The following is a 6,633-nucleotide window of genomic DNA, read 5'->3' as shown; positions in this document are numbered from 1 at the left end:
TCTCAAAGTTCACCAGATGCAAACAATTCACTTTAAAATGTTGAAATAAATTCTAGAACAGCCTGTCTGAACGAGGCTCCCCTCCTTCAGGTTGGGGGGGGGGGGTAACATATACAGAGTGGGTGTAAATACAGAGGCACAGGAGAGGATGTGACTTCACATCACAACAAATCAGCCTCTCTGGGACAAAACATAATTAATAATAACTCCAATGAATCTTTAAATCTGATGTTTATAACTGTTACTAATGTACAGATCTGAGTACTCCTTCTTCTTTTGAGTAGGGGTCAGTTTGGATTTGGGAAACTAGCTGCACCTTTCCCAGCTCTGAGAACACTTTACTGATCAATCATTATAAAACATATCAGAGATATTATTCTGAAATGGACCAATCAGACAATGACTACTTTTACTGTCGCTACTTTAAGTACATTTAGAGGAGAGTACTTTCTACTTTCACTGGAGGAACATTTAGAATACTTTTACTGTGACAGAGTATTCCTACACTCTGGTACTTCTACTTTACTCAAGTACAAGATCTGAGTACTTCTACTTTACTCAAGTACAAGATCTGAGTACTTCTACTTTACTCAAGAACAAGACCTGAGTACTTCTACTTTACTCAAGAACAAGATCTGAGTACTTCTACTTTACTCAAGTACAAGACCTGAGTACTTCTACTTTACTCAAGAACAAGACCTGAGTACTTCTACTTTACTCAAGAACAAGATCTGAGTACTTCTACTTTACTCAAGAACAAGATCTGAGTACTTCTACTTTACTCAAGTACAAGACCTGAGTACTTCTACTTTTACTCAAGTACAAGATCTGAGTACTTCTACTTTACTCAAGTACAAGATCTGAGTACTTCTACTTTTACTCAAGAACAAGACCTGAGTACTTCTACTTTACTCAAGTACAAGATCTGAGTACTTCTACTTTTACTCAAGAACAAGACCTGAGTACTTCTACTTTACTCAAGAACAAGACCTGAGTACTTCTACTTTACTCAAGTACAAGACCTGAGTACTTCTACTTTACTCAAGTACAAGATCTGAGTACTTCTACTTTACTCAAGTACAAGATCTGAGTACTTCTACTTTACTCAAGTACAAGACCTGAGTACTTCTACTTTCCTCAAGTACAAGACCTGAGTACTTCTACTTTACTCAAGTACAAGATCTGAGTACTTCTACTTTACTCAAGTACAAGACCTGAGTACTTCTACTTTACTCAAGTACAAGATCTGAGTACTTCTACTTTATTCAAGTACAAGACCTGAGTACTTCTACTTTACTCAAGTACAAGATCTGAGTACTTCTACTTTATTCAAGTACAAGACCTGAGTACTTCTACTTTACTCAAGTACAAGACCTGAGTACTTCTACTTTACTCAAGTACAAGACCTGAGTACTTCTACTTTACTCAAGTACAAGACCTGAGTACTTCTACTTTACTCAAGTACAAGACCTGAGTACTTCTACTTTACTCAAGTACAAGACCTGAGTACTTCTACTTTTTCCTAATATTTGAGTAATAACTAAACAAATGATATATTCATTGAACTGCTGCTGAGGCTTTGAGTTTCTCTGTTGTTGTTGTTGTTGTTGTTGTTGTTGTTGTTGCTATACCTGATGTTTAAAGGGCAGCTGGTGTTGAAACAACATTCACTTTGTGCTGATATTAATAATAATATCGGTGAGAGCTGGCAGAGGGAGAGGGACAGACTGACCGCTGTTTACTGGACGGATCAGAGGACGTTTTGTTTTCGGTCAACGGATCAAAACACGATGAAGAGAGGGAGAGAGAACACACACACACACACACACACACACACACACACACACACACACACACACACACACACACACACAAACATTAAAGAGAGAAACACACAGAGATTATGTGTGTGTTTTACAGTCACCTTAAAGAAACCGGCGAGGACCTCTAGTGGTGAGAAGAGATTCTGTATTACTAAACAGCAATGCTCCACACACACACACACACACACACACACACACACACACACACACACACACACACACACACACACACACACACACACACACACACACACACACACACACACACACATAGAAAGAAGTGCTGTATACATTCAAACTAAGACACTTTGAATGTAAAATTGTATACGTAATAGTTTAGAGCTGAAAGAATTCATAGTTTATGTTAAAAAGTGTAATAAAATCTGAGGTCAGGTGACCAACACTTATTTACAATAAACACAAACAAAGGTGTTGTTTACAATAAAATACTTACTGAACAATAAAGCAGGTTTAACGTCCCAAATCTAAACATGATCCCATAATAGAATATCCACCAAAGGCCTACTGTCCTAAACCTCTGAGTATCCCTGCTCCCTGTTCTTAGAGGATTGGTCTCAAACCACAGTAAAAGGTCTTTAAAACAGCAGAGATGGTTTATGACGGCACACACAACAACCAAGACACGCTCAGAACAGTGAGCAGTCTCCATGTCATTAAGAATCATACAGTCAGATCAGAGCCATATCACACACCGTACAATCACAATATGTTTCCAGCACAATGATTTGGTTTCTCGATAAAGACAATCATGAAAGTCTGTTCATCAGGATCAGCTGACACGCACTTTCAACAGTGAGAGCACATTTAAAAACAAACTGATCAGTAAATAAAGCCCTGACTCATCCCCGTATCATAAGTGATACCTATAAAGAACTTAAGGTAGAAGGTATCTTTTCACCCTCTGTCTGAAACAAGAGCCCAGTCTGCTCTGATGCAACTCCCTATGGAGGGAACACAGGGGTTTTAGCCTTTGCAGACCATTTACATGCACTAAAACCCACAGAGCACAGAAAGCAGAATGGTTCTATGGAAAAACTAAATGTGCTATTCTTAACTGCATCTCATTTACCCAGCTTTAGTTACTTTGATCAGTAACTATTATTATTATTAATGGAACATACAACAGCAAACCTACTGAGATATAAACTATAATGAGGCCTATAGGTTACACTGAAGTCCTAACATGAGCTCTTTGTTCGTTACTAAGCTAAAGGAGGCTAATGTTGGGCTATAAAGGAACTACAGCACGGTCACATGACTTCACGTCTCCACCGCTAAGCTAAAGGAGGCTAATGTTGGGCTATAAAGGAACTACAGCACGGTCACATGACTTCACGTCTCCACCGCTAAGCTAAAGGAGGCTAATGTTGGACTATAAAGGAACTACAGCACGGTCACATGACTTCACGTCACCACCGCTAAGCTAAAGGAGGCTAATGTTGGGCTATAAAGGAACTACAGCACGGTCACATGACTTCACGTCACCATCACTAAGCTAAAGGCGGCTAATGTTGGGCTATAAAGGAACTACAGCACGGTCACATGACTTCACGTCACCATCACTAAGCTAAAGGAGGCTAATGTTGGGCTATAAAGGAACTACAGCACGGTCACATGACTTCACATTATTTCCATCTTTACTTTATTCTTTGTCCGTTTACATATAAAGCTTTTCAAAAGGAGTTAAATACAATTAGCAGGTCACAGATTAAAGGATAACATACATCTTTGGTTATTATGTGAGCCACTGCTTCAAATATTAGAAACAAAGACATGTATACAGAATTAGAAAAACACACCAAAGTCAAATATAAACTATAAAAAACTCTAAATGCAATAATTATATTTGAGTTGATAAGAATCTTCTTCCCTAAACCCTATTGATGCGTTCTCTCAGTGTCTGAAACCTGGTACCTCACCCTCTTCAGACTATTGTTCTGGCGTTGTAGACGCTCAACTCTTCCTCAGTGCACACACCCCTGAAGTGTTGAGCGCTTTAATTGGTTAACCTGTTCATCAGGATCAGCTGGCATGCACTTTCAACAGTGAGAACACATTTAAAAACAAACTGATCAATAAATAAAGCCCGGATCCATAACTTCAATGATTCGTGGGCATCGTTGAAGTCAACCTAATCCTTCACTGGTAAAACCTTCACTTCACCCACAGTGCTAATGTATGGAAACATCCTCTCAGTGAAAGTGTGTGTGAAGGTGTGTATGTGTGTGTTAGTTTCAGGATCAGAGAACGACAGCTTTCCTCTGTTCCAGTCCAGATTCACTCTGACCCTCTGGAGCTTCTTCTGCAGGAGGAGAAGAGTGGGTAGATCTGGTGGTGACCATGCTAAGTATTTACCTTCATGGAAATGTATTACCCATAATCCAGACTCTATAACTCCCTTCTTCTGACAAGACTCTGCTAACACACCCAGTAACCACCACGTACTGTCTGTGACCTGGACATCCCAGCTGTGAGTCCCTGAGTCAAAGCCCTCAGAGCCCAGGACAGAGCAGTATTTATCAAACCTCTCTGGATTATCAGGAAGTTCCTGTCTCTCTCCTGCTCTCACTCTGGTCAGATCTTCAGACAGGATGAGCTTTGGATGAGCAGTGTTTGGGTCTAGGATTAGAGGAGAGTAGGACACCATGTCCTTCATCTGCTCCAGATGTTGAAGCTGAGGTTGCCCAGGTGTTTGGCCTGGTCTATCAGAGCCCCTGAGGACAGCTGTGGATCCTCCAGCAGGGGGCGCTGCAGCCTCTCCACTGCAGCCTTGTAGTTGTGCAGGAAGGAGACGTCTTCAGCTCTCAGCTCCTCCTCTGTGGCTCTGACTGTGAGTGAAAGAGCTGCTATCTCTCTGCTCACAGCCTCCATCTTCTCCTCCATCATCCTCCTCTTCTGCTCCTCTTCCTCCCTCAGTGCAGCCATCCTGGCCTCCTCTTCCTCTTCCAGAAACTGGTGAAGCTTCTTAAACTGCTCCTTAATCTGCAGCTCTGTGCGTCGGGCCTGGGCCTCCATGAGTCCTGCTGTCTGATCAAACTTCACTTTAACTTCTTCAAAGAGCTTCAGTTTCTCCTGTAAGGGCTGCAGAGACTTCTGGAGCTCCTCTTTGAGATCCTGAGCAGCTTCATCCACGGGTCTGATTCTGTGGTTGGTGTGTGTTCTTGAATCTCTGCAGACGAGACACACTGGCTGCTGATGGTCCAGACAGAACAGTCTGAGTCTCTCAGAGTGCAGACTGCAGAGAGCCTCTGAAGACCTCTGACCTCTCTCCTGTAAGAAGGCCTCACACAGGTTCTTTAAATCCAGGTTACGAGGAGGATCACTCCTTGATGACCGCCTCTTACAAACTGGACACTCTCGTGTTGGCTTCTCTCTCCACCAGTTCTGCAGACAGGCTCTACAGAAGCTGTGGCTACATGTCAGAACAACTGGATCTTTAAAGACGTCATGACAGACCGAACAGGAGAGATCCTTCTCTGATATGGACGCCATTTTGTTTGCAATATGCTGGAAATGAAGCAGGCAGACAACACAGTTCAAGCTCTGCAAATCTGGCAGTTTTCTCTCAAGTGAAGTGCTGTTTTCTCTTTAGTGATAAACTTACATTCAGGGTGAAGTCGCAGTAGTCCAGATTTCCCTCATGAACTGAAGTTTGCTACGGAGGTAAATCTCTCTGTCTCTGTCTCAGAACGAAACACTGCTGCTTGTTTGTCTCAGGTGCTTTATGCAATGGGTGGAGCATTATTTTACGGTCACCAGGTTCCTCATTCCTGTCATATCAGCTAATGCCCTACGAGTTTTCTGGGAAATGAAATCAAAAGCTACCTGGTTAGAATCCAACCAGGTCTTTGATGCATGTCCTCTAGTTGAAGTGCAGTCGTGTTCAAACCAAAAAGCTACCTGGTTAGAATCCAACCAGGTCTTTGATGCATGTCCTCTAGTTGAAGTGCAGTCGTGTTCAAACATTCTCTGATAAATGAAGTTCAATTGAACTCTTTTTTACTTTAAAGAGTCCTCTCCTGCTGATGTTCAGGTGTATATCAGTATGTAGTGTCTCTACTTTAAAGAGTCCTCTCCTGCTGATGTTCAGGTGTGTATCAGTATGTAGTGTCTCTACTTTAAAGAGTCCTCTCCTGCTGATGTTCAGGTGTATATCAGTATGTAGAGTCTCTACTTTAAAGAGTCCTCTCCTGCTGATGTTCAGGTGTATATCAGTATGTAGAGTCTCTCCTTTAAAGAGTCCTCTCCTGCTGATGTTCAGGTGTATATCAGTATGTAGTGTCTCTACTTTAAAGAGTCCTCTCCTGCTGATGTTCAGGTGTATATCAGTATGTAGAGTCTCTACTTTAAAGAGTCCTCTCCTGCTGATGTTCAGGTGTATATCAGTATGTAGAGTCTCTACTTTAAAGAGTCCTCTCCTGCTGATGTTCAGGTGTATATCAGTATGTAGAGTCTCTACTTTAAAGAGTCCTCTCCTGCTGATGTTCAGGTGTATATCAATATGTAGAGTCTCTACTTTAAAGAGTCCTCTCCTGCTGATGTTCAGGTGTATATCAGTATGTAGTGTCTCTACTTTAAAGAGTCCTCTCCTGCTGATGTTCAGGTGTATATCAGTATGTAGTGTCTCTACTTTAAAGAGTCCTCTCCTGCTGATGTTCAGGTGTATATCAGTGTGTAGTGTCTCTACTTTAAAGAGTCCTCTCCTGCTGATGTTCAGGTGTATATCAGTATGTAGTGTCTCTACTTTAAAGAGTCTTCTCCTGCTGATGTTCAGGTGTATATCAGTATG

At 41.6% G+C, this 6,633-nt stretch overlaps 1 pseudogene; it reads right to left on the bottom strand.

Moving 5' to 3' along the window:
• Window positions 1-3,463: 3,463 nt before the first annotated feature.
• Window positions 3,464-5,573, bottom strand: LOC134882976 (E3 ubiquitin-protein ligase TRIM39-like; annotated as a pseudogene).
• Between the last annotated feature and the right edge of the window lie 1,060 nt (window positions 5,574-6,633).

Source organism: Eleginops maclovinus, chromosome 20 (genome assembly GCF_036324505.1).
Source record: "Eleginops maclovinus isolate JMC-PN-2008 ecotype Puerto Natales chromosome 20, JC_Emac_rtc_rv5, whole genome shotgun sequence".
Classification (NCBI taxonomy): domain Eukaryota; kingdom Metazoa; phylum Chordata; class Actinopteri; order Perciformes; family Eleginopidae; genus Eleginops; species Eleginops maclovinus.
The sequence above is the reverse complement of the archived record's forward strand: the minus strand, read 5'-3'. Positions and strand labels throughout refer to the sequence as shown.